This window comes from Macrotis lagotis, chromosome 5 (assembly GCF_037893015.1).
Source record: "Macrotis lagotis isolate mMagLag1 chromosome 5, bilby.v1.9.chrom.fasta, whole genome shotgun sequence".
In the NCBI taxonomy this organism is placed as follows: domain Eukaryota; kingdom Metazoa; phylum Chordata; class Mammalia; order Peramelemorphia; family Peramelidae; genus Macrotis; species Macrotis lagotis.
Genome location: NC_133662.1, coordinates 58,501,478 through 58,529,445, shown reverse-complemented (window position 1 = coordinate 58,529,445; position 27,968 = coordinate 58,501,478).

Below are 27,968 nucleotides of genomic sequence, written 5' to 3'. Positions count from 1 at the left end.
TTATCATATCATAAAGAAGTTAACTATAAAGGTGCTTTCCAGATCTAACATTCTATGAGAGCTATTTTTGCTTTTTAAAAATTGGCAAGGCACTTCTTAGCCATTTAATTAGTCAAATTAGTTCTTCATTAAATGATTTTTCCTGCACTATTTTAATTAAACTTATTTATTGCTTCCAAAACCATAGATGTAGAAACCTCTTGGACAGAGACTCCACTTCTCTCCATTTTATAAATAGCCTTCTAGCTACCATATTTTTCTTTTAGAAAGATTAAAAACAAAACAAATTGTCCTCCCATGCTTATCCCCATGCAAATGACTTTTATTATTCCTTTGTGTCTTGTAAAAAGTACCTTAGCAGTTTTATATATATATATACATATATACTGGGTGCTTCCTGACTGTTAAATAATGATAATGGTGAAATCAAGAGGAAGTGTGATATAATAGAAGGATAGAATTGAAGAAAGTAACTGTTGGATGGAAGTCTCAGTTCTGATATATACTAGTTGTGTGACCCTGGGCATCATTTAACTTCTCTTTATCTCAGGCAGCCCTCTAAGAATATTCAGTAACAAAGAACTTAGCAGTTTACATGAGTAGGAATTTTTACACAGTTGATAAAATCACAGCTCTGGCCCCAATCAACTAATGAAAATAGCCAGTTACCAAATTAATGTTGTCAATCATATAAATTTTTCTTCATACATTTGCTTTGATGAATACAATGACAAACATTATTTTCAACATTAACAATGATTTAATTTTTTAATAATAAGATATTATTCCTGAAGATGTGATTTCAAATGGATATATAGCACTGAGAATCCAGTCCCTTGACTTTTTTCTTGGTGCTCTATAGTCAGTTAGGAAACTCTGATTATAAATTATGAAAAGATTGCCTGTCTCATTGGTAGAAGAATTTTCCTCATCAGGGAGTTTCTTATATCAGCAAAGTCAAAAGTTCCATCCTTAGCCCTGTTCATATTCTAGAAACAATTTGGTATATTGAAAAGAATTTTTCTCTTAAGGTTAGAAGACCTTCAAACCTCCACTTTTATGCTGCATGTGACCATGAGCAAGTCTTGATATCTCTCTAAATGCCATTTTGTCATAAAATGAAAATAATAATAATCAGACTTCTCTTTCAAAGCATTGTTTTGGGAAAGCACTTTGTAAACCTTACAATGTCATATAAATGTAAGTGATATTCATCATTACTTTTAGAATCTGAAGTACTCCTGGGGACTTTAGGACCACTGACAAAGAGAAGGCTTCTCTTTGAATAGCTGATTAATCACCAAACTTTTTCTTTATCCAACCATCAATAGCTATTATTAATGTACTTTGGCCTACAAATATGAATCATTTAAAATGTAAAAACATTAAAATATTATAAAATGTATTTTAGCAGTTTTTAAATCAATTAAATATAAAATCAATAATTCAGAGTACCTTTGTAATAATCATTACATAATGATCTACATAAAATTCTGTCTTCAAGTTATAGAATGATTTTTAAAATAATTTCATCATCAAAAATTGCAAATTGTAGACTGTTTGCTTCCTGTGAAAACTCTGAAATTACTATATATTGTACTGAATTCTTCCTCTTCATACTAAGAAGGTATACATAGCAGTCAATGCATCAATAAGCATTTATTAAGCATCTATTAATTGTCAGGAATTGACTTAGGCATTGGGCACAAAAAGACCACAGTTAAAGGAAAAAAAGGAAAGCCAAACAGCATGAATTAGAAAATTAAAAACTTAAGAAAGATAATAATTCCTTGAAAACCATAATGGAGGGCAGGTAGGTGGTGCAGTGGATAGAACACCGACCTTGGAGTCTGGAGTACTTGAGTTCAAATCCAGATCTGACACTTAATAATTATAAGTCACTTAACCCCATTGCCTTGCAAAAACCTTAAACAGCAACAGCAACAACAACAACAACAAACTATCATTGGGCAAGGGGAACCTAATGATATTCTAAGAGACTATGAAATAACTGAACAAAATCAAAAGCATGAAAAACTTGGGAGACAAAATGAAACATTTCATTCAAAAAGCAACTAATCTGCACAGCAGATCAAGGAGAAATAATATAAAATATTTGAATTATATGAACATTATGATAAAAAAGGATCTTGACACAATATTATAAAAAAGTATCAAGGAAAATTTCCCTGAAGTTTTTAAACAAGGATAAAAAGCAGAAAGAGAAAAAAAAATCACTGGAAGTGATCCCAGAAAGAAAGTTTATAGGAATATTATAGTCAACTTTCAAAGCTCCAACTTAAGTAGAAAATATTGGAAGCAAAAAGAAAAATACAATTTAAATATCTTGGATCCACAATAAAGATTGTAAAGATTATACAAGACAAAGCAGCTACCATTAAAGGATCATAAGTCATGGAATGATATATTTCATAGAGAAAAAGAACTGGTTATTTTCAAGGGTAACTTGCCCAGTAATGTTAAATATAATTCTGAATTAAAAATAAATGGACTTTTAATAAACTGAAATATTTTCAGGCTTTTTATGACTAAAACCTCCAGAACTAAGGGAAAAATTTTACATATAACATCCACAAGAAATATAAAACATACATTAAAAGTTAATCATAAGGGACTCAATTAGAGCAAATTACTCATTTCTTATGTATAAAATATTAATCACTTTTATGACTATTATTATTATTTAGGTCATTTGAAAGAAAGATAGGTTGAGCTGAATTTGATGAAATGATTCTAAAAAACTGTGAAGGCAGAGATAAAAAGGAATAATTATCTTATACAAATGAGAAATAAAAGGAAAAATTGATACAGAAGTTAATGGGGAGAGAAGGCAGTTAATACTGGAACCTTATTTTCATCAATGCTGGGTTAAAGAGGGATCAACTGATATGCAGACGACTTTCCATATCTTCTAATTTCAGAAAGAAAATGGTGAGAAGATAGGGTGGGAAAGGAAAGGATAAGGGAGGGATTCTTGGAGGGTTGACTAGGTTAAGGAAAAGGACGGCAGGGTAGTGAGTAGAAATAAAACAGAAGAATGAGGAGGGATAGAGTAAATAGAGAGAAAAATAATGAGGAAAACCAGGAAGGAGAAAAATACACAAGAAGTCACTGTAGCTTAGAAAGTGAATGGAATAAATTTATCAGTAAAACAGAAATGAATAGAGAATAAAAATCTGAATTCAACAATACATTGCTTTCGGGATACACCATAAAAACGAGAGCTACACTTGTATGAAAAAGGGTGAAAAAGGGCAGGAATAGAATTTATTATGTAAAAAAAGCAAGGGTAGTAATCATGATCTCTGACAAAGTTGAAATTAAGATAGATATAATCAAAAGACAAAAATAGAGAAACTACAATATGTGACAGCATTATTATTCAATATTATCTTAGACCATTTAAAATAACTAGACATGGCAAAATACCTAAGCATAGAGCTGCCAAAACAGAGGAACTAAATGAACATAAGTGTAAAATATATTTTATACAAAGTCAGATCTAATTAATTGAAGCAATATTTATTATTCATCAGTATGTAAAGTCAACATGATTTTTAAAATGACACTTTTGCCCAACTAATCTATTTATTCACTAACATTCCAATTAAATACTAAAAAGTTTATCTTACTGAGTTAGAAAAAATAATGACAAAAGGTCATAAATAAAAGGTCAAGAAAACAGGGAAAAAAAGAAAGAAGTAGAATTATCAGTATCAGATCTTAAATTATATTATAAGATGAGACAATTGTTGAAGTGTAAAATGGATAACTAAAATAATTTTAAATTAAAATTTTCTTATATAAATAAAATCTATGTAGGCAAGAATAGAAGAAGTGCATAAATTTGGGAAAGGGGACAGAGGAACTTTTAAAGACAATTTTTTAAAGATATTATTGCATTGGAATATTGCTGTGGTGTAAAAAAAATGATGCGCTGGTCGATTTAGAAGAAAATGGAAAGACTTAGACTTGTGACAGAAAATGCTATTGCCTTCAAAGAAACACAGAGAAGTGGAAAAAGGTATAATGCAACCTTATATGAATATATACAAATATTTGTAGATGTTTGTATGGCTTTCACAAATATAGATATAAATATGTGTTTACATATGTACATATATATTTGTATATATGTATGTATGTATATGTACATGCTCAATTGTAACCTGCTTTGGGGGGCAGAGGGAAAATATCAAGTAAAAAATGCACAGCAGAGAACAAAAGAAACCTACAAGGAAGTAAAGAAAAGTTGGTGTGCTTTTATGCAATGTATAGCATTTTTATATAGATTTTCTTCAAATGAAAATTTATTATTTTATATTGAATCCTCTCATATTCTGCTTTGTATATAGCAATTTTTTCCTTTCCTCATTTTGTATTTAAGTTTAAGATAAATTTTAAGATACAAAAAAGGAAAAAAATCAACAAATTGACCATAAGAAAGCATAAACTGAAGTTTTTGAAGTCAGAGAATTGAAAAATTGAAATACATTCTTAAGATCATAAACGAAACTCAAAAGTCTTTTAGAGATCAAAAATGGATATACTGCATAACCAGTTTAATGTAAAAAATAAAAATAATATAAAACATAATAAAGGGAAATTCAGAACCCTTTACAAAACATTAAAATAGTCAAACAATAAGAAATGTAAAACTAAATAGCTCAATTTCACTAAAAATAATTGAACAAGCCATAAATTAACTACCAAGGAAACACATATGGGTTCAGATTATTTATAAATGATTTCTATAAATTACTTGAAAATATCAATTATTATATTACACAAAATCTTTTGTTTTTTTAGCTTTTGCTAGGCAATGGGGTTAAGTAGCTTGCCCAAGGCCACACAGCTAGGTAATTATTAAGTCTCTGAGGCCGGATTTGAACTCAGGTACTCCTGACTCCAGGGCCAGTGCTCTATCCACTGCACCATCTAGCCATCCCTACACAAAATCTTTTAAAAAACAGAAGAAGGAAGCAACTTTTCAAATCCTTTTAATGAAATTGAACCAGAGAAAGACAGAATAGAAAATGAAATCACAGAAAAATATCACTAAGAAATATTGACATTAAGATGTAGATAGGCTTGATCAAGGCTTTCATTAACATAGGTGTGGAAACTTCTTAAAACAATGTAAATTAACAATTCTTTTTCATGTATAATCTTGGATATTTGCCTGAAAATTATGAAGTTAATTGATTTGACCAGCATCACTCATTTATTATGTGTGAGTGTCAGTATTTTAATCCAAAGTATTCTATCTTTGCCATCTTCCAGATTCTTTGCCAATATTCTATTCTCAGTCTCTATCACTGAACAGAACTCTAAAAGTGATCTTCTCAAAGAAGAAAACTATGTGATAGGCTAGCACTTGTATTCTGGAAATTGAACTTCTATTAAAAAATGCTAGCTCCTGTTAATACAGTCTTCTCTCTTAGGAGCTTCTTTGTCACACAATCATTCATATCATATTTGTGATCTTCTTATATCACTTCCTTACAAGTCAATAGACTTCACTTTAAGTCTTATTTTCTTGCTAATTCTCTCTATACTTCAAGGTCCAATTTTGGTGTCTCTTTTTCTGACTTTGTGTTGCAACTGAAGAACAAGCTTATTTTTCATCTGGGGTCCAGATGATATGGATAATTGAATGATTGAATGGAAAGCATACATACATATAGAAGTGAAACAATATTTCTTCATTAGATCACAAGCTTCCTGAGAACAAGTACTATCTTTTTGTCTCTTTTTTTTGTCCCTCGTGCTTAGCAACATACTTAGCATATAGTATGCACATAATAAATGTTTATTTCCAAAAATACTTCCATTGTGTCAAACACTCTGCTAAGCCCTAGAGACATTCAGAAAAGTGAGATATTTCTTATGTTCAAAAAGTTCATATCCTATTTAAGGGTAATAGGGCAGAATCACCTTCCTCGTAGATTAAATGGTCCATTTATTCTATAATTTTCTTAGAGCTACCTGAACTGTAATTTTGTCATTGACTCCTGAACTCTTCCCCAGAAAAAAAAAACAAAAAACTTTGGCTATTCATACTTCTGGTTCAGTTCTTTTAATCTGAGACCCTATTTAAATCATCTTATCCTGCATTCTTCTAGGTTCTCTCTCTCTCTCTCTCTCTCTCTCTCTCTCTCTCTCTCTCTCTCTCGCTCTCTCTCTCTCTCTCCTTTCTGCATTCAGAGGTCCTCTATCAAATTCCCTCTTGCTTCTCAATTCTGTTCTCTAGATCCACTATGAGACTACCAACCTCCCCTCCAAGATTAGTTTAGCCCAGTCTGACAGAACTTAAATCAGCCAGATATTCTTGCAATAACCTTTTTTTGAAATTTTATTCAAGCCATTACTATTCTTGAATGTCATATAATTGTTTTCTCTGTTACATCATAACAATTTAAACCTTGTGCTCATCTTAAATGGACTCTAGTCCCTTGTATGACAGGTAAGACTGGGAGGATAGCTAGGAAGTCAGAAATCAGATATATACAAATGAAAAAGCCAGAAACAATAGCATGTACAAACAGCAGGTAAAAGGATTTAGTATAGACTTTTAAAAGGTAGTGGAAACACACTTACAGATTCTGGCATTAAAAAGCAAATTTTCAGAACCTGAGAGAATTGGGGAAATAGGCAAACATGTTCCTAATGACCTAGGGTTCCTAGAAGGAATTAAAGTATGCAAGCAGACAAGATAGCTATTTGACTGCTGGCAGATTGGTACAAAATCAAAGAAGGACCTGTTGGAAGGTCGATTTAATCCTTTAACAAGGCCTATTGACCTAGAGTTTCTTTCTATTCCCTTTGTATAAATAAAGAGATTTATGATAAAATATGGGAAGTATACAGATGACATGGACCAAAAGAAATGCCCATGGAATATCTTTATTTTGTCCTATCAGTTCCCAACAATATGTGTGTGTATGTATGTATGTATGTATGTATGTATGTATGTATATACAAAGTTACACAGTAAGTAGTAAAACTCAGGATTTGAACCCAGGTTCTCTGACTCAAATTCAATGCTCTTTCCGCTATGCCACATTTAATCTCCCTTTTGTTAACTTTCAAGCTGAATGAACATAAGTGGCTAATAGGATTCTGACAGTCTAGAATAAGAAGACATCTTAGAGGAAATATAGTCCAACTTCTTCAATTTATGGGTACAAATACTGAGGTTGAATGCATTGAAGTGACTTGCCCAAATGATATGACTAAAAACAGACAGACACATTATTTGAAATCAGTTCATATTATGCCATACACAGGATATTTCATTAACTTGTGTAGAATAAAATAAGATTTAGAGCTTGAGGAGTTTAAAAAATAAATCCATGAACCTCATTTCAAGGCAAGGAAATTGAGATCTACAGAGGTTTGACACAACTCAAAGTTGGTAAGAAAATGGGGAAGATTTAGAAGTCAAGTTTACTTGACTCCCACACTCTGTCCACTAACTCTCATGCCTCCAATGGGGCTTCATGAAAATGTTTATAATTTCATCAGTGTATGTGTGCCATACTTTGATACAAACTGACTTTGGAAATGATTTTCATGATCTACTATGAAGGAAAAATGATCATCATTTGGTATAAAATCATATAGTAATATCATTTTACATTTCATGAAACTAATCCTTTGACCTGTTACAATCAATTTCCCCCATTCTACCTCTTCCTCCCTCCTTCTCCCAGGACATCCCTCTTTCTGACCCTTTACTTTTATGTTTTTAATGTCATCTCTCCATAATCAACTTATACCCATGACTTCTATCTATGTATACTCCATCCAACTAATAATGATCAAGTTCTTAGGAGTTACAATTATCATCTTCCCTTGTAGAAATGTAAATAGCTTAACACTGAGACTTGTATTTGAATGTCAAATTTTCTATTCAGCCCAGGTCTCTTTCTCAGGAATGCTTAAAAGTTCTCTATTTCATTAAAGATCCATTTTTCCCTTGAAGTATTGTTCTCAATTTTATTGGAAAGGTGATTTTTGATTTGTCCTCTGAATTATCATTTCCAAGTTCTCTAATTCTTTAATGTAGTAAATCTTGTCTTATCTTTACTGCAGCTCCATGTTATTTGTTTCTTCTATTTGTATGCAATATTTTCTCTTTTGATCTGGGAATTCTGGAATTTAGCTATAATAGTCCTGGGAGGTTTTCACTTTGCTTTGTCTTCCAAGACATTATTAGTGGAGTCTTTCCATTTTTATTTTACCCTCAGCTTTTAGGATATCAGCACCATTTTCATTGAAAATTTTTAAAAAGATGATGTCTTGGCCCTTTTTCTGACCATGGTTTCAAGTTAGTCCAATAATTTTTAAATTGTCTTTTCCAAATCCATTTTCCATCAGTTGTTGTTTTCCAATGAGACATTTCACATTTTCTTCTACTTTTTCAGTTTTCTTGATTTTGTTTTGTTTCTTGATGTCCTGTGGAATAATAAGCTTCCATTTCTTAAATTCTAATTGTTTGAAGGAATTATTTCCTTCAGTGAACTCTTATACTTCCTTTTCCACTTGGTCAATTATTCTAATTAAGGAGCTCTTCCTTTAAGTGAATTTGTCTGTATCTTTTTACATTTGAATTTTTTTTCTTGTGTTCTTTTTTTCTTTTTTCTTCCTGATTTTGCAAGGCAATGGGGTTAATTGACTTGCCCAAGATCACACAGATAGATAATTATCAAGTGGCTGAGATCAAATTTGAACTCATGTCCTCTTGACTCTAGGGTCAGTGCTCTATCCACTGTACCACCTAGCTGCCTTGGTGTTATTTTTTTTTCAATACTTTTGTGCTTCCTTTGCCAGCTAGTTAATTCTTTTTTTCATGATTTTCTTGCATTGTTATCATTACTTTTCCCAACTTTTCCTCTTCTCTTAGTTAATTTTTTAAATCCTTTTTTACAGTCTTCTGGGAGGTTTTTTTTTTTTTTGGCTTGAAACCATTTTACCTTTTGTCTTTGAGACTTTGGATGTAGCAGTTTTGCCTTTCTTGTCCGCTATTAGATTCTGTTTTTTGATTATTCCCTATTCCCATGCTAACTATCCTTGCTCAGGTTCTTTGCTATTGTTTTTGTTGTTATTGTGGCTTATTTTCCTAGTCCATTTCTTTACTTCTAATTTTATGTTAAAATCGAGTTCTGTTTTCAGTGAAAAGGATTTAGGTTTTTCATATTTCTTTGCTCAGAACAAGTTCTGAAGCTTTTACTTCTTCCAAGATGGTATGATCTATTTTTCTAAACAATGGTATTTTAATCACATATAAAGATAGTTTTCAACATTAATTTAATAAGACTTTGAACTTCTGCTCCAAGACCACACATTTTCTTATATAGATTTTACATGTACAATCATACTAAACATATTTTCTTATTAGTTATGTTGTGAAAGAAGAATCAGAAAAAAAGGAAAGATCTATCACAAAAATAGATGAAAGGAAAACTAACTTTAAAAAGTAAAAACAGTATACTTTAGTCTACATTCAGACTTCAAATTTCTTTCTCTGGATAGAATGACCTTTTTCATCACTATTCTTTTAGAATTTGTCTTTGATTGTTTTATGAATGAGAAAAGCTGAGTCTATTATAGTTGATACTTACACAATGCTTCTGTTAATGTGTACAATGTTCTCCTTGTTCTGTTCACTTCACTCAGCATTAGCTCATTTAAGTCTTTCCAAGTTTTTCTAAAATATGACTGCTCATCATTTCTTATGTATTCCAATACATTCATATACCACAACTTATTTAGTCATTCCCCAAGTGGTAGGCATCCCCTTAATTTTTAATTCTTTGCCACCACAAAAAGAGTTACTAAAAATATTTTTGTATATGTTGGCCCTGTCCCCCTTTTTAATGATCTCTTTGGGAAACAGACCTAGGAGTGGTATTACTAGATCAAAGAGTATGCATAGTTTTTAGCCCTTTGGGAATAATTTCAAATTATTCTCCATTGAACTGTATCAGTTTACAATTTTACTAATAATGAATTAGTATCTCAATTTTCCCATATTCCCTCCAATAATTATCATTTTTTGTCATCTTAATCAATCTGATATCTAATATCTATCAATCAATAAAAAATAAGTTTTTATTAATTCATGTACCCTGTTAAATAGTGGCAATATAATTACAAAGAAATAATTACTATCCCCAGGGAGTTTATATTGTGTTAGTCACATTATATGTACATAAATAAGTATAAAAAGATCCATATAAAATAAACATAAGAGAAAATCTTCTTTAAAGGTGAGGTATACTATTAATAGCCAGGTATATCAGGAAAGATTTCATGTAGAAAGTATCACAGTTTTGAAGAAAAAAGGGATACTAAACAAACTGAGTTTGGCAGTGCATTTCTTCCAAGGAGAAAGCTAGGGCAAAGGGGCAGAGATTTGAGATGATATATTCTGTGTGATTAGTACCAAAAGTTTAGTTGAAAGGAATGAACAATAAAGAAAGAAAGTAACATGTAATAAGGTTTAGAAATGTAATTTTGTATCAGGTTATGAAATGTTTTAAGCTAAGAATTGGAGCTTACATTTGATACTAGAGAATCAATATAGAATGATTAGAATTTGTCAAATAGGGGTTAGATAATGTGAGACTGGCACTCCAGAATAATCAGTTTGGCAACTATGTGAAGGATGAATTGACAAAGGGGGAAAGGAAGCAAGGAGACCAATTAAGAGGTTATTGAAATAGTATAGGTTAAAGGTGATGGGAATTTCAACTTGGCTGCTGCTAAACAGAATGAAATGGGGAGGAGAGAACAAGAGAAATGGTGTGTGTGTCTTTTGTGTGTCTTTGTGTGTATGTTTTGGGAATCATCAGCATAGAGATTATAATCAAATCCATAAGAGCTTTTAAATTCACCATATACAGGAGAATAGAGATAGAATAGAAAAGGCCCCAAGACATAGATAATGAACCAGCAAAATAAACAAAGAGTGGTCAGAGAGAAGGAGATTCAAGGAAGAAAAGTATGTGAAAAACCCAAGGGGGGAAGATAGGCAAAATATCAAATTCATCAGGGATGTTAGGGAAAAAATGAGGATTAAGAAAAGATCAATAGACTTGACAATAAAGCAATAACTGATAATATTGGAGAAAGCAGTTTCAGTTCAGTGATATAGTCATTCAGATTACAGAGGACTGAAAGGTGAAGAAAAGGAAAGGACATAGAAGCAGTGGGTTATAGTTTTTTTCTTGTGTTGACTTTGATAGGAAAGAAACATATGAGGTTATATCTTTTTTAAATTAATTAATTAATTGATTTTATGTTTAATATTTATTTATTCTCATTTTGTACAAATAGTGTTTTTATACATTAATAAAACATCCTTGTTTAGAGTAAACAAAATACCCCTTCCCCCCAAAAAAATATAGACTCGCTTGAGCAATAAAGGAAAGGGGAGAGAAAAAAATTAAAATAAAAAAATAATAGTAATAATTGTAGGTATGGCCAGGTGGTGCAATGGACAGAGCACCAGCTCTGGAGCCATGAGCACCCAAGCCTACATCTGGCCCTGTACACCCAACAATCACCCAGCCATGTGACATGCAAGCCACCCCAACCCCACTGCCCTGCAAAAACCAAAAAAAAGGAAAAAAACACCCCAAATAAAATAAAATAGTAATAATAGTAGGGGTGGCTGGCTGGTGGACAGAGCACTGGCCCTTGAGCTAGGAGCACCCGGGTCCAAATCCGGCCTCAGACACCCAAAGATCACCTTGCTATGTGGTCCCAGGCAGGCCACCCAGCCCATTTGCCCTGTATCCCCCCAAAAATAATAATAATAAAAATGTGCTTCAGTCTTTGTTCCAACACCAACAACTCTGTCGCAGGTGGATCATATTCTTTATGATAAGTCCATCACAAAAATTACTTCCATATTTTTCCACCATTGCCATTGCTGATCGCAACTCCCTCCTTTTGTATTTCTTCACTAACGTGTACATATTTTCTCTCTCCTTTTATTCTGACTCTGCTGTAGGGTAGCTGAGTGGCACAGCAGCCAGATCCTTGGCCCTGGTGCCAAGAGGCCCCGAGCCCCCGTATCACCCCTTAGGCCCAGCATCCACCTGGTCCTATAGTCCTGGACAGGCAATCAAATACCAGCCCCTTGCAAGCAGTAAAAAAGAAAATGTTTTATATCTGACCACTCTCCCCCCATGGCCCATCCTTTCCTCCATCATTCACATCCCCCTCTTCCCCCTGTACCCCCCTTTCCTTCTTACTCCAGATGCCTATACCCCATTGAGTATATAAGCTGTTTCCTCTCATAGCCACCTCTGATGAGAGCGAAGATTCCCTCATTCCCCCTTGCCTCCCCACTTCCCTATCTTTGCAATAGTTCATTGTAATAAAGAAAAAAATCTTACATGAAATATCTTGGCCTATTGCCCCTCTCCTTTTTCTTTCTCCCTTTACATTTCCCTTTTTTCTAGTGACTCCATTTTTACACCATATTTTATCTTGAATTCAGCTTTCTCCTGTGCTTCAACTATAAAATCTCCCTCTACCTGCCCTATTAACTGAGAAGGTTCATATGAGTATTACCAGTGTCATTTTTCTATGCAAGAATACATGCAGTTCATCATCATTAAGTCCCTCGTATTTCCCCATTTTTCTCCAGTCTCTAGCTTCACCTGAGTCCTGTATTTGAAGATGAAACCTTCTGTTCAGCTCTGACCATTCTGACAGGAACATTTGAAATTCCTCTGGTTCATTGAGAGTCCATTTTTTCCCTGGAACAGGACATTCAGTTTGTCTGGGTAGTTGATTCTCGGTTGCATTCTAAGCTCTTTTGCCTTCCAGTATATTATATTCCAAGCCCTACCAGCTTTTAATGTAGTTGCTGCTAAGTCCTGTGAGATCCTGATTGCAGCTCCATGACATTTGAACTATGTCCTTCTGGCTGCTTATAATATTTTCTCTTTGACTTGGAAGTAATGGGACTTGGCTATAATATTCCTAGGGGATGGTTTTTTGGGATCTCTTTCTTTGTGGGGATCGATGGATTCTCCCCATTTCTATTTTTGCCCTCTGCTTCTAGGATATCAGGGCAATTTTCCTGTAGTAATTCTTTGAAAATGATGTCAGGACTCTTTTCCTGATCATGACTTTCAGGTATTCCAATAATTTTTAAGTTATCTTTCCTAAAATCTGTTTTCCATATCAGTTGTTTTATCAATGAGATGTTTCACATTTTCTTCTAATTTTTCATTACTTTGGTTTTGAAGTATTGAGTCTTGATTTCTCATAAATTCATCAATCTCCCTGAGTTCTATTCTCTGTTTGAAGGATTTATTTTCCTCAGAGAGTTTTCTTGTCTCTTTTTCCATCTGGCCAATTTTGCTTTTTAAAGCATTCTTCTCCTCAATAACTTTTTGAACGTTTTTATCCATTTGACCTAAGCTGGTTTTTAGCATGCTATTTTCTTCAGCATTTTTTGGATTTCCTTGACTAAGCTGCTGACTTCATTTTCATGTTTTTTCCTGCATCTCTCTCATTGATTTTCCCAGTTTTTATTTTAACTCCCTCATTTGATTTTCAAAGTCTTTTTTGAGCTCTGTCATAGCCTGAGCCCAATTTCTGTTTTCCTTGGAGTCTTCATATGCAGGAGCTTGTACTTCTTCATCTTCAGACTGAGTGTTTTGATCCTTTTTGGGCTCACATGCAAAATATTTCTCAATGGTGTTCCTCTTTTTTCTCTGCTTGCTCATTTTCCCAGCCTAAGCCTCTTTTGGGGGTGCTTCCTGAGCTTTTGGGACACTCCCACAAGGGTCTCAGTATGTGAGGCTCTGTCCTCCCTCCTGGTCTGTGAATGACCATATGCACCCCAGTCTGCCATGGGGTTGAGGTGGGGGGGCTCTGCTGTTCTATTTGGGGGGGCCTAGACAGACTGCAATCAGAATCTGAATGTGCTCAGAGCCCCAGAGTCCTGTTCCAGGGGCAGAGCTCTTCAGTCTCTCTCTCTCTCTCTCTCTCTCTCTCTCTCTCTCTCTCTCTCTCTGTTTACTCCTCTCCCTAAGGTTCAATGGTCTCATCCCCTGGGAGATCCTGCTTACCAGCTCCACCTGCTTCTCTGTTTCCTGGATCAGGGCTGAGGTGTCTAGGCTGCTCACTGTGTGCCCTGAGGCCTGGGCTTCACGTGCTCACTCTGGCAGAGGTCCCCCAGCTGTTCCCCCAATTTGTGACCGGTGCTCCCCGGGGTGGAGCTCAGGAAACTCCCCTGCTGCTGTGAGTCCAGCTCCCAGATCCCTGGAGCTGCCTCCAGGAGGCTGAAGTTCTTTCACTCTGGCGGGTCACCACTCTGGCGGGCTGCCCCTCCAACCTGGGGAGTAAAGCCTTTCTGCTCTTTTCCAGGTTAGCTTGAGTAGGAGAACTGCTTCACTGGGTCCCTCTGTGGGTTCTGTCTCTAGAAAATTTAGTTAGAGTCCTTAGTTTTGAAGATTTATGAGAGAGAGCCTAAGATACAATCCCTTCTTGTAGCCATATTGGCTCCGCCCCCTATGAAGAATTTAGGAACTCATAAATTTTATTGTGTTTTGTTTTGTTGTTTATTAGAATGAGTAGGACTTGGTCGTGTGTAGGCAGCATGGGAAGAACCTGTAGATAAGGAAAAATTAATGAATAGCGAGAGAGGAAACAATAAAGGGGGGAGGGTTCCAGAGAGTTAATATGCTTAAGAAGACAGAAGGGATGAGATCAAAGTTCCACATATAGGGGGTGGCTTTGTTAGCGAGAAAGGTTACCTCTTCATCATAAACTGCAATAATTGAGAAAGGAATATTGCAACTCAGGGTTTTGTTTTTAAATACAGGGGAAAAAAGTTTTGGGAGTTTACAGGTTAATTAGCTTGATTACAAGTAATATTTTCAATCATCTTATTTAAGGAGTGAACATCTAGAAGCAGAAATAGATGCTGCACAGACAATAAAGTTTCATCATGAACAAGTCATATTATAACAACTTCATTGTTTTGTATAAACAGGTCGCTACACTGTTTAAATAAGTATGGTTTGCCTGGATTTTAGTAAATCACTTGACAAAATAGCCTGTGTTATTCTTAATGAAATTAATCAATAAGTATCTATGAAATATTACCAAGACTCTGCTCAAGCACTAGGTTGATATGAAGACAAAAATTAAAAAGATTCTAGGAGCTCACAAAATATTTGGGGACACAACACGGGCACATATGTTACCCAAGCCACAAAGCCTATTGGTATGGTACTCTTTCTTCATTGGGAGGAATCAATGCCCCCCTGAATACCTGAGGGGCAAGTAAGAGTTACCAAGAAAAGCATAGAGGAAAGGTTTGGTCCCTTCATGTTTTTTGCATCTCTTTAGTCTTTTTATTTTTACTTTCTTAAAGTCTCCAGTCTCTGAGTTTCTGTAGTTTCATTTTTTCTTGTCAATTTCTTTGGACACTTCTGACCTTCAGTTTGGGGAAAGAAGATACACAATGCCATCCCACTTCAAGGTACTGAAAGTAAACCAAAACTCTGGGAAACGACATGGCAAGGGGGAAGGAGGGGAGAGTAGGAGACCAAGATGTCAGAGGGAAGCTAGGAATTTCCATGAATTCTTCCCAGTATCCCTCAGAAACAACATTAATCAAATCTCTAAATGGATACTGGAGAGACAAAACCAACAAAAGAATGACAGAGTGGGCCACTTTTCCAGCTTAAGATAGATTGGAAGGACTTCAGAAAAGGTTTGTCATTCAAATATAGGTGGAATGTGATACAGTGCAGGAGACTGCTGGGGAAGGCAGCCAGAGGCTCTTGGCCATAGCACATATCAGCAAGTGAGAACCCTGGGTCTGAGCTTGTTAAGCTGTAGTAAAGTAGGCCAGTTGCAGTCATTAGTCTCAGTGCAGAAGGTAAACCACAAACCGCAGAACTCACACCAGTTGGTGTGATTAAGCTTGGCAACTCCAAAGTAGTGGAGAAACCACTAACACTGGAGGCTCCAGTATGAAAGTTTGTGAAGAGGACTCTGGCCCCTGCACAAGAGCTTGGGAACATGTCCCCTGTTGCATAGGAACAGAGTTTAACTTTCAAAAACATATACTAGCCTAAAAAAGAAGTAAGAACAGAAAAAAACTGTTAACTATTGAAAACTACTTTTAGGGACACAAAAGATCCCAACACCATCTCAGAAGAGGACAGTAGGAAAAGGGCCTACATGTGAAGCCCCAGAGGAGAATATGAATTTCGCTCAAGTCCTTGGAAGTGCTTAAAAGGGATTTTGAAAATCAAGTAGAAAATTTACTAACGGAGAGTCAACAACTTGGAAAAGGAATCACAGAAACTGACTGAAGAAAATAACTCCTTCAAAACACTGACCTGGTTAAATGGAACAAGTAAACCATTCTTTAAAAAAGAGAATTGTGCAAATAAGAAAAGAAAATAACTCTTGAAAAAAATACAATTGGACATATGGACAAAGACAATAACTTTTTAAAAATAGATTTGCCCAAATGAAAGAGGAGATGCAAGACCAAACTAAAGAAATTCCTTAAAAATTAGAAGTGGGGAAAGTGGAAGCTAATGACTTTATGACATATAAAGAATCAGTTAATGACTGATGCTTTGCAATATAATTTTAGAGGTGGTAGGGCTAAACCACCTTCTTTTACACTTTTTTTCATTCAATTCCTGGAGATTCTTGATTTTTTATTTCTTTGTATGAATTTGCTTACAATTTTTTTCTAACTAACTGAAGTAAATTTTTGGAATTTTGATTGGTAAGGCACTAAACAAATAATTTAATTATGGTAGAATTGTCATTTTTATTATTTTTACTTGGCCTATCCATGTGCAGTTGATATTTGCCCAATTATTTAAGTCTCATTGTATTTGTGTGAGAAGTGTTTTGTAATTGTTTTCAAAAAGTTTCCGAGTCTGCTTTGGCAAATAGACTCCCAGATATTTTATATTGTCTGAGGTTACTTTGAATGGGATTTCTTTTTCTAGCTCTTTCTGGTGCATCTTGCTAGGCATATATAGAAATGTTGAGGATTTATGAGAGTTTATTTTATATCCTGCAACTTTGCTAGCGTTACTAATTATTTCTAGTAGTTTTTCAGATGATTTTTTGGGAATCTCTAGATATACCATCATATCATCTACAAAGAGTGAGAGTTTTGTCTCTTCCCTTTTCTAATTCCTTCAATTTCCTTTTCTTCTCTTATTCTTGAAGCTAACATTTCTAATACAATATTGAATAGTAGTGGTGATAATGGACCTCCTTGTTTCACCCCTGATCTTACTGGGAATGCCTCAACCTATCCCTATGGCATATAATGTTTGCTTCAAATAGATACTGTTTATTATTCTAAGGAACAATCCATTTATTCCTAAACTCTAATGTTTTTAGTAGGAATGGGTGCTGTATTTTGTCAAAAGCTTTTTGTATTGGCTAAGAAATAGAGTGGTGGATTGTGGAATAGACTAGGTGCAATAGCAGGAAATGATTACAGTAATCTCCTGTTTGATAAACCCAAAGAATACAGTTTTGGGGATAAAAAAAAATCTCTCTTTGATAAAAACTGCTGGGAAAATTTGAAGTTAGTATGGCAGAAACCTGGATTAGACCAACACCTCACACCCTATACCAAGATAAAATCAAAATGGATAAAGGATCTAGACATAAATAATATTATAAGCAAACTAGAAGACCAAGGAGTAGTTTACTTGTCAGATCTATAGAATGGGAAGCAGTTTATGACCAAGGAAGAGATGGAGAACATCATTAAAAACAAACTAGATAATTTTGTTTAAATTAAATTAAAAAGCTTTTGCACAGACAAAACCACTGTAACCAAGATCAAAAGAAATGTAGTAAACTGGGAAAGACTTTTATGACTAGTATTTTTGACAAAGGACTCATTTCTAAAATATACAGAGAACTGAGTCAATTTAAAAAAAAAAAAGACAAGCCATTCCCCCCATTAGACAAATGGGCAACGGATATGCAAGGGCAATTTACAGATGAGGAAATCAAGGCAATCTCTAATCATATGAAAATTTGCTCTAAATAACTATTTATTAGAGAAATGCAAATAAAACATCTCTGAGGTACCACCACACACCTCTCAGATTGACTAATATGACTAGAAAGGACAATGATCAAAATTGGAAAGGATGTGGGAAATCTGGGACACTAATACATTGTTGGTGGAGCTGTGAACTCATCTAACCTTTCTGGAGAGCAATTTGGAATTATGCCTAAAGGGCAATACAAATGTCCCTACCCTTTGATCCAGCAATACCACTACTGAGTCTATACCCTGAAAAGATTATGAAAAAGGGTAAAAACATCACTTGTACAAAAAAAAATGTTCATAGAAGTTCTATTTAGGGTGGCAAAGAAATGGAAACTGAGGGGAAAGTCCATCAATTGGGGATTGGTTTAACAAACTGTGGTGTATGTATGTCACGGAACACTATTGCTCTATTAGAAACCAGGGGGGATAGAAATTCAAGGAAGCCTGGAAGGATTTGCATGAGTTGATGCTGAGTGAGATGAGCAGAACCAGAAGAACATTACACACCGTAATAGAAATATGGGACTGATGATCAACCTTAATGGACTTGCTCATACCAACAGGAAAGAAAGCAGGCACAATTTTGGGGTGTCTGTGATGGAGAATGACATCTGTATCTTGAGAAATAATTGTGGAGTTTGAACAAAGACCAAGGACTATTACTTTTAATTTTTTAAAAAAATGTCTTATGTAATTCTCCTATATCTCATAATATATTTCTTCCTTAAGGATATGTTTTCTCTCTCATCACATTCAACTTAGATCAATCCATACTATGGGAATGATGTAAAGACTAGCAAATTGCCTTTGGTGGTGGTGGTGGTGGGGAAGTGAGACAGGGAAAATTGTAAAACTCAAAATAAATAAAACCTTTCTAAAATTAAAAAAAAAATGATGTGCAGTCTGCCTTCAGAAAAGCATGCGAAAACTTGTATGAATTGATGCTGATTTTAGTGATAAGAACCAGGAGACCATTTTACACATTAAGAGCAATGTTGTGAAATGATGAACTATGATGGAAGTAACTTTGTTTCAGTAGTTCAGTGATCAAGGACAATCCTGAAAGACTTGTTAAGGAAAATGCCATCCACATCCAGAGAAGAAACTATATATAATGGATGCATAAAGCATGCTATGCTCATATTAAAGATTCTTCTATGTTAAAAAAATCAGTTAAGTAAAACAAATGAAAAAAATAGAAGAAAATGTAAAATAACTCATTGCAAAAATCTGATCTGGAAAATAGACCCAGGGGAAATAATTTAAGAATTATTAAATTACCTAAGTTTAAAAAAAGGGTCTGGACAACATTTAAAAGAAATTATCAAGGAAAACTGCCCTGATATCTTAGAACTAGATGTTACCGTAGTAATTGAAAGAATCTACCAATCAATTCTCACAAGGGATCCCAAAATGATAATTTCAAAGAATATTGTCTCCAATTTCCAGAAATTTCTGGTCAAGGAGAAAATTCTGCAGGAAGCAGAAATAAATAATTTAACAAGTAAGAAGTCACAGTCAGGATTATACAGGACTTGGCAATTTCAAAATTAAATGATCAGAGGGTCTTAAATATGATAATCCATAAGGCAAAGGAGCTTGGATTATAGCCAAGAATTGAGCACTTTCTAAACTATTATTGTTTCAGGACATTCAACAAAACAGGGGACTTTCAAAATTTCCCAATGAAAAGATCAGAGGAATGAACAGAAAAATCTGATCATCTAATACAATACTAAAAAGAAGCATAAAAGAGTAAACAGGAAAAGGTAAATGTTATACAATAAGATACTTGTAATTCTTGGGATCTCTATTAGAAGAGCTATACTTAGTTTGGGCATAAGTTGATTTTGATGATATAAAAAGTGGGGCATGTTGGAAAGACCTGCATAAATTGATGCTGAGTGAGATGATCAGAACCAGAAGAATATTGTACACACTAACAACAACTTGGGTTGATGATCAACCTTCACAGACCTGCTTACCTCATCAGTGCAATAATCAGGGACAATTCTAGGGGATCTATGATAGAAAATAACCTCAACATCCAGAGAAGAAACTGTGGAATTTAAATAAAGACCCAAGTTTATGATTTTCAATTTTAAAAGTTGTCTTAGGTATTACATAATTCTTTTGGATCTGTTTCTTCTTTCACAAGACATTCAATGTTGATCTATGAATCTCATGAATGTAAATGTCAAAATTATATCAGATTGCCTTCTGTTGGGGGTGGGGAGGAGGGAAGAGAGGGAAGGTGAAAAAATTTGTAAAACTGAAAACCTGGAAAAAATGATGGGTAGAAATGATCATTGTATGTAATTTTAAACAAATAAAATACACACACACACACACACACACACACACACACACACACATATATATATATATATATATATATATAATGAAAAAAGGCATTAAAAAGGATTGCCTGAGAAAAGAGGTAAAGGGGTGACAGAATAGGGTAAATTATGTCACATGAAGAGCACAAAGAACCAAATACAGTAGAGGGAAAGAAGAGAAAAAAATACTTTAATCTTGCTGTTATCAGATTTGACTTAAAGTCAAAATGATATATAAATTCAGTTGGGATAATAAATTTATCTTACCTACAAGGAATTAGGAGGGGAAAATGGAACAAAAGGGAAGGAGGTGCTGATGGATGGAAGAACAGAAGGGAGAAAAAAGTAAAAGGGGAATGGTGAAAGAAAGGGGGGGTAGAAATAAAAGAAGGGTGGGCAGATTGAGGGAGGCAGCAGTCAGAAGTAAAACACTGGTGAGAAAGGAAAGGGTAAAAGGAGAGAGAAAAGTACAATCAAGGGGAAACTGATTGGAGGGAAATTCAGAGTTAATAATCATAACTGTGAATGTGAATAAGATGAATTCTCCCATAAAACAGAAGCATATATCAGAGTGGATTCAAAACCAGATTCCTCTTATATGTTACAAGAAATACATTTGAAGCAGAGTGATGCACACAATGTAAAGGTAAAAGGCTGAAGCAGAATATATTATGCTTCAGGTTAAGTGAAAAAAAAAAGCAGGGTAAGCAATCCTGATCTCAGACAAAGCAAAAATGAAAAATACATTTCATTAAAAGGGATAAGGAAGGACATGACATCTTCTTAAAGGGTACCTAGGTGACTGAAGTAATATCAATCCTAAACATATATGCACCAAGTGGTGTAGCAGTCAGATTCTTAGAATATAATTTAAATAAATTACATGAAGACATCAACAGCAAAACTATATGAACAGGGAATCTTGCCATCTTTTTTCTCAGAATTAGCTAAATCTAACCACAAAATGAACAATAACAAAGTTAAGGAGTGAATGGAATTATAGAAAAGCTAGATATGATAGAGCTCTGGAAAAAAGTGAATAGGAATAGAAAGGAATATACTTTTTCCTCAGTGATACATGACACCTACATAAAAAATCTCACAATCAAATACAGACAGGCAGAAATAGTAAATGAATCATTTATAAATTATGATGTAATAAAATTATATGTAATAAAAAGTCATGGAAAAAGACTAAAATTATTTGGAAACCAAATAATCCAATTTTAAAGATTGAGTGGATCAAAAGAGTCATAAAAATCATCTAAGACAATGACACTAATGAGAAAACATGCAGAAACTTGTGGGATGCAAAGTCGTTATTAGGAGAAATTTTATATTTCTAAATGTCTACATGATTAAGACATGTAACTAAAAAAACCTAAAAAAAGAACAAATTTAAAATCTCCAATTAAATACCAAATTAGAAATTCTGAGAATCAAAGGAGAGATTAACAAAACCTAAAGTAAACTATTAAATTCATAAACAATACTGTTCGTTTTATTAAAAAATACATAAACCTTTGGATAATTTGATTACAAAAAAAGAAGAAAACCAAATTAACAGTATCAAAATTTAAAAGGTGAATTCAGAACCAATGAGAAGGAAATTAAAGTAATCTTTTGAAGCTATTTTTGCCCAATTATATGTTAATTAAACTGACAATCTAAGTGAAATGGATAAATGTTTCCAAAAATATAAATTTTCCAGATTAACAGAAGAAGAAGTTAAGTACTTAACTAGCCCCATTTCAGAAAAAGAAATTGAACAAGTGAACTCCCAAAGAAAAAAATTCTCCAGGGCCAGATGTATTTAAAAAGTGAATTCTATCAATTCGAACAAATTAATTCCAATTCTACATAAACTATTTGACAAAATATGTGGATTTCTGTCAAATGCCTTTTATGACACCAATTGGTTTTGATGATATTTAAACCAGGAAGAGCCAAAACAGAGAAAGAAAATGATAGAACAATTTTCTTAGTGAATATTTTTAAAAAATTATTTATTTATGGCAATGGGGTTCAGTGACTTGCCCAAGGTCACACATCTGGGCCATTATTGAGTGTCTGAGGTCAGATTTGAACTCAGGTCCTCCTGACTCCAGGGTGGTACTCTAGTTACTGTGCTACTTAGCTGCCTCTTTAGTGAACATTGATGCAAAAATTGTAAATAAAATATTATCAAAGAAATTAAAGCAATTTATTACTAGGATAATACACTTTTATCAGATAAGAGTTATAAGAATGCTGAGATGAGCAGAACCAGAATATTGTGCACCCTAAGAGCAACAAGGGGTGATGATCAAACTTGATAGATCTGCTCAACCCATCAGTGCAATAATCAGTGACCATTTTAGGATTCTTTGATGGAGAATACCATCTGTATCCAGAGAAGGAACTGTGGAATTTAAACAAAGACCAAAGCTTATAATCTTCAATTTTTAAAAGTTGTTTTAGTTTGAACATTAGGAAAACTATCAGTATAATTGAACATATCAATAATAAATCCAACAGAAATCATATGATTCATATCATATGATGATGAAAAAGCTTTTGACAAAATACAACATCCATTTGGATGAAAAAGAGGAAAACTGGAAGAAATGAAGTATTCCTTTAAAAGATAAGCATATGCAATATGGATAAGCTAGAAGCAATCCAAATAAAATCTGGGATGAAACAAGGATGCTTGGTATCACTACTATTATTCAATATTGTATTAGAAATACTAACTTTATCAATAAAAGAAGATAAAGAAATTGAAGAAATTAGAATTGACAATGAGGAAATAAAATTCTCAGTCTCTGAAGATAATATGATGATATACATAGTAAATCCTAGAAATCCAATTTAAAAATTACTTGAAATAATTACAACTTTAGCAAAGTTGTGGGATAGAAAATGAATTCACATAAATCATCATCATTTTTACATATTACCACAAAGTTCAATAGTAAGAAAGAAATCCCATTTAAAGTATCTGTAGACAATATAAAATCTCGAGTGTCTACCTGCCAAGACAAATCCCCAAACTATGTGATCACAGCTTTGAAATGCTTTTCACACAATTAAAGTCAGATCTAAACAACTGGAGAAATATCAATTGATCAATTTAGGATGAGCTAATATGTTACAAATGACAATTCTACTTAAATTAAATTTCATATTCTGTACCATGCCAAACTACCAAAAATTATTTTTCGAGTTAGGGAAAAATAGTAACAAAGGTCCTCTTGAGGAACAAAAGATTAAGAATATTAAGAATATCAATTTTTTTTAGTTTTTGCAAGGCAATGTGGTTAAGTGGCTTGCCCAAGGCCACACAGCTAGGTAATTATTGTCTGAGGACGGATTTGAACTCAGGTACTCCTGACTCCAAGGCCAGTGCTGTATCTACTGCACCACCTAGCCGCCCCAGAATATCAAATTTTAATCAAATATTAAGAATATGTGGAGTTCTGTCAAATGCCTTTTACTATACCAATATAGTGTTGATGATATCTAAAACAAGCCAAGCCAAAATGAAACAAAATCCAAAGGAAGTTAGCCTAACTATATCATATCTGAAACTATATTATAAAGTGGCAGTCATCAAAACTGTTTGGTAATGGTTAACAAATAGAATAGAGTAGTTGGTCAGTAGTTGATCAGTCAAAATAGGTACAGAATGTAGACATTAAAGAACGACACCATAGATAAATGAATAGACCAAGAAATACTCTATCAGATCTATGGAAAGGGGATAAATTTATGACCAAACAAGAATTAGAGTACATCGTAAACTACAAAATGAATAATTTTGAAAATATTAAAATAAAAAGGGTTGATGGCAAAATTAGAAGGAAAGCAGAAAGCTGGGAAACAATCTTTACAACTAGGAGTTCTGATAAAAGTCTCATTTCTAAAATACATAGAGAATTGTATCAAATTTGTAAGGCTACAAGTCATTCCCCAATTAATAAATGGTCAAAGATATGAACAGACATGTTCTTTAAATGAAGAAATTAAAGCTATATATAATCATATGAAAAAATGCTCCAAAGCATTATTGATTAGAGAAATGCAAATTAAAACAACAATGAAGTATATCTCCTCACACCTATCAGATTGGCCAAGATAAGAAAAAGGGGAAATGATAAATGTTGGAGAAGTTGTGGGAGGATTGGGACATTGATGCATTGCTGGTGGAGTTGTGAACAGATCCAACCTTTCTGGAGAGCAATATGGAACCATGCCCAAAGAGTAATAAAACTATTCCTACCCTTTGATCCAGAATTTCTAATCCTAGATCTATGTCCAGAAGAAATTATAAAGAAAGGAAAATTCCTACATGTTCCCAAATATTCATAGCAGTTCTTTTTGTAGTGGCAAAGAATTGGAAATTGAGGGGATGCCCATCAAATGCGGAATAGCTAAACAAGTCATGGTACATGAATACTATGGAATACTATTGTTCCATAAGAAGCCATAAATGTTCAGACTCTAGAAAGGTATGGAATGACTTACAGGATCTGATGCTGAGTGAAGGGAGCAGAACTAAAAGAGCAATGCACACATTAACAACAACACTGAGATGAACAACCTTGATGGAAGCAGCTCCTCTTAGCAGTTCAGAGAACTAGAACAATTGAATTAGACCAGCCAGCTATGGACAATGTTATCCCCATTCAGAGGAAGACAAACAAAACAAAACACATGAAGCAGAAAACAAAACAAAACAAAAAAAAACCTCTTCAGAATCTGAGGAATACTTTAAAAACTATCTCTTATGTCTCTTTCCTTTAATCCTAATTCATCATACTGAAAATAACTAATCTGCAAACATCTGTATCAAAAATATGCATGTACAATGCTAACCTGAATGTTTGCCACTGTGGAGGGGGCATAGGAAGGGAGTATGGAAGGAAATTTTGTAATTTAAAAATATGAAAAAGTGCATATGGATGAAAATAAATAAACAAACATATCAACATAGAAACATGCAAGAAAGAAAGAAAGAAAGAGAAACAAGGGAAGCAAAGAAGGAAGGAAGAAAGGAAGAAAGGAAGAAAGGAAGGAAGGAAGGAAGGAAGAAAGAAAGAAAGAAAGAAAGAAAGAAAGAAAGAAAGAGAAAGAAAGAAAGAAAGAAAGAAAGAAAGAAAGAAAGAAAGAGAAACAAGGGAAGGAAGGAAGGAAGAAAGGAAGAAAGGAAGGAAGGAAGGAAGAAAGAAAGAAAAGAAACCATGAATAATCAGACTCTAGGGAAGTATGGAATAAGTTATAGGATCTAATGCTGAGTGAAGGGAGCAGAACCAAGAGATCTATGTACACATTAACAACAGCATCACGAGATGATCCATCTTGATGGAAGCAGCTCCTCTCAGCAGTTCAGAGAGCTAAGATACCTATATTAGACCAGCTATGGATCTTATTATCCCCATTCAGAGAAAGAAAAATAAAACAAAATAAAAACAGAAAAAAAACCACTTCAGAATCTGATGAACACTTTATAAAAATTATTTCTTCCAAACATAAAACTTAAAAATATACATGTGCACATGGATAAAAATATCAAAATAAATTTTAAAAATTGCAGAAATAAAATCAATGTAACCAAGATTAGAGGGAAAGTAGAAGTCTGGGAAAATTTATCAGAATACACGTCATTTCTCAATTGTAAATGCTCAAAGGATATGAACAGTCAGTTCTCAGATGAAGAAATTAAAATTACCTATAGTCATATAGAAATGTTCTAAACCTTTGTTTAGGAAAATGCAAATTAAAACAACTGAAGTATCACCTCATACCTATTGGATTGACTAAGATTAAAAAAAGGAAAATTATCAATGTTGCATGGGATATGAGAAAATTGGGACACTATTGCACCATTGGTGGAATTGTGAACTGATCCAATCACTTTAGGAAAAGTTGGTAACAATGTCCAAAGGTCTCTAAAACTATGCATACCCTTTAATCCAGCAATGCCACTACTATGTCTGTACTTTCTATAGTGACAAAGAATTGAAAATGAAGGGATGTCCATCATTTGGGAGTGGCTGATTAAATTGTGATATATGAATGTGATGCAATAAATCATGGGCAAATGGATTTCAGAACAAACCTGGAAGAATTTACATGAACTAATGCTGAGTGAAGTAAACAGAAACAGGAAAACATTGTACACAGTAACAGCAGCATTGTGTGATGACCAACTATGATAGACTTAGCCCTTCTCAGCAGTACAATGATCAAAGACAATTCTACAAATGCTTGTGATTGAAAATACTATCCACATCCAACGAAAGAACTATGTACTTTGAATATAGATCAAAACATACCATTTTTATTTTTTTTAATTTGTTTTAAGTTTTTTATTTTTCTCATGGTTATTTCCTTATAGCTCTAATTCTTCTTTTACAATATGAACCAAATAGAAATATGCTTAACAGGATGATGGGATATGTATAACCTATATCAGATTGCTCAGTGTCATGATGAGGGAGGAGGCAGGGAAGGAAGGGCAGTAAAAAATGTGGTACTCCAAGCCTTTCCAAAAAATGAATGTTGAAAACCATTTTGACATGTAATTGGAAAAAATAAAATAAGGAAAATTTAAAAATGACTTTGGGGAACTTGAATCAGGTCTAGATCTCTGTCTTTTGGTTAAGTTGATTTGATACCAATGAGCAGTTATTGTGTGAATTTAATAGGATAATAGAATGCATTAGATAATAGAAGTATAATCATCATCATCATCATCATCCTAGAGAGCTGCATTGGAGCCAAGATATCTGAAGTTCATCATAGAGGCAATAGTGAGACACTGGAGATTATTGAGTAGTAGAACAATATCATATCTTTGTTTTAAAATATTATTTTGGCAACTGTGTAGGGTCTATATTGAAAAGAAGAGAAGGGGGAATTCTGGCCAAGATGGTGGAGAGAAGACAGGTACCATGCTAAGGTTTCCCTCATAAATAATATGAAACAAACCTCTTAACAGAAATTCTATCAACAAAACCCAGAAAAAGAAGTTAGGAGAAGAACATCTACCAACCTGGTCTCCAGGGATCATGGGTGACCCGGGAGAAGAGAGCAGAGAGCCAGTGGAAGCAGGGTGAAACCTGGATTAAACTAAAATCAGCTGTGAAGGTTTTCACTGTGGGAGCTGCAGTCCAAGGACCAACAAAGCAGGGGAAGCTTTGGTGGAGCTGGAGGGCAAGTGCCAGCACAGATAGTTACAGAGTGTGGCTGTACACCAATCCATTGGGCTTGGCTGGATGGGAGGACCACGGGTTCCATACTTTCATTTCGGTTGAGTCCTTTTCCCAGAACATAGTAACAGCTCCCCATCCCCCAGGTTTGGGAATAGGCAGCAGGGATCCCTCAGCTGCATAAGGAGATTAACATTAACATTCTCTCCTCAGGGTGCAGCCCATATTGTTCAAAGATAACAGTATCCAGCAGCACCCCCTCCTCCAGGTCTAGGGAGAGAGCCTCAAATCAAGTTCACAGACATTCCAGATAAAGCAACCAGT